Below are 1657 nucleotides of genomic sequence, written 5' to 3' on the forward strand. Positions count from 1 at the left end.
TTAACCAGCACTCCACGGCCAGCTAGCGCTGCTGTCTTGTCTTTGTCTCAGCATGTCGTTGTTCTATTCAGTTCCTTGCTAGCCCCACTGGCACGTGTTCTTGTGGCCAGTGACAGGCAAATGTTTGTGAGTGTTATTTCTTTGCAAGACACCAAAGCTTATGTGTGTCCATTTGTAGAGTGCCAGGAGGGGAAGGAACGCTGTAAATATTTCTCTCTCTAATAAATACTGATCTTTGTGCAAGCTGCAGTGGGGAGGACAGGATAATGAGGGCTCATGGAAATACAAGTATTGACAGCATCAGCTTGGCAGTGGCAGCAAAATCGCTTCAGGCAAGATAGCTCGGCCCTGCCCGGGCAGTGCTGTGGCAGGCTGGGACCTTAGTTTGCAGCCAGTGTGTGTCAAAGGAAAATCCATTCTCGTATCTGTCTCCCTCCTCCACCAGAGGAGCCCAGGAGGGTCACCATGTACCAGGAGCTCCTGGCTCTTGGTCTGAAGATGCAGTCCTAAGGGGAGCCAGCAACAGGGGAAGGGAAAAGCATGTAGAGAAATACTCAGGAAGCTACTTGCTTTAATTACAGTTCAGTAAAAGCCATGTCAGGTCCAGTTGCTTTGGGTAATCCACTTCTGTGAGTTTTTCTGGGCCCTGTTAATGCTCTGGAAGAGAATACTGACGATAATGATCAGCCTTGTGCAGTAAGTTCTTGACATTTACAACAGCCTGAGCTTTGTAACTGGAAGGCTTGGATTTAGTGAGGCACAGAGAAAGCTGGAAGGAGGGACTGAGCAGCAGAGCAGGATTCATATTTCCTGTTAGAGTTCCCTTCCCAGGGATCCTTCTCTGCACAGTGAATCTGGTTTCAAAGACAGAAAATGTGCAGGTTTTCCCCCTTTTTTTTCACTGGTTTCTGTTGCTGCTATTTGCAGAGATCCAGCACACAGCTTAGGAAGGATTTCCAGATCTATGTTCTTCACTGTGGTTGTTGTTTTGGGTATTTGTATTCAGCTCATTCACCATATTTTTATGGTACTCTGAAACCCAATGAAAGCTCTTCCCAGTGGTTTCCAAACAGTTTCCAAACACTTCTAAATATTAGTCTGAATAGTTACCTCTGCAGGATTCACAAAACATGAGTACTGCCCAAAGCAAAGACCTGTCTTCTCATCGCCTGGGTGCTGGTGAATATGGGCTTGCCCAGCAGCCCAAGTCGTGGTCCTCTTTTCTTCACATCTAATTGAGAGGGTTTTGAGTAGCTGCTTTTAAACTGACTTTCTTCCTCCTCCTCCTCTCTACTTTTGGGCCAAGAGCACCCCATGAGCAAACACTTTGTCATTCCCCTCCTCCAGTATTTTCTCAGTGAGGTGCCTGACCATCCACTGGGTTCTCAGGCAGGGAGTTTGTGGGGCAATCTGAAGGTGGGTGCTGCAGTGATACTGGTGACCAGTCTCTTCTCCACATGCCTTTTGGCTGCTTATTCTCCCATGAGCAGGCAGCAAGAGAGGTGGCGCATAGGAGGTCTCCCTGCTTGAGATGTTCACATGTGGTGTGATGGGCTGCCAGGCCTGCTTGGGCATTTTGCCCCTTAGCAGCCTCTTCCATCCCCTGAATGGAACCTGGGAAAGGGCCACTGCGATTATCCTGAAAGGTAAAGATGGG

This window comes from Nestor notabilis, unplaced genomic scaffold (genome assembly GCF_000696875.1).
Source record: "Nestor notabilis isolate BGI_N333 unplaced genomic scaffold, ASM69687v1 scaffold6181, whole genome shotgun sequence".
NCBI classification, from domain to species: domain Eukaryota; kingdom Metazoa; phylum Chordata; class Aves; order Psittaciformes; family Psittacidae; genus Nestor; species Nestor notabilis.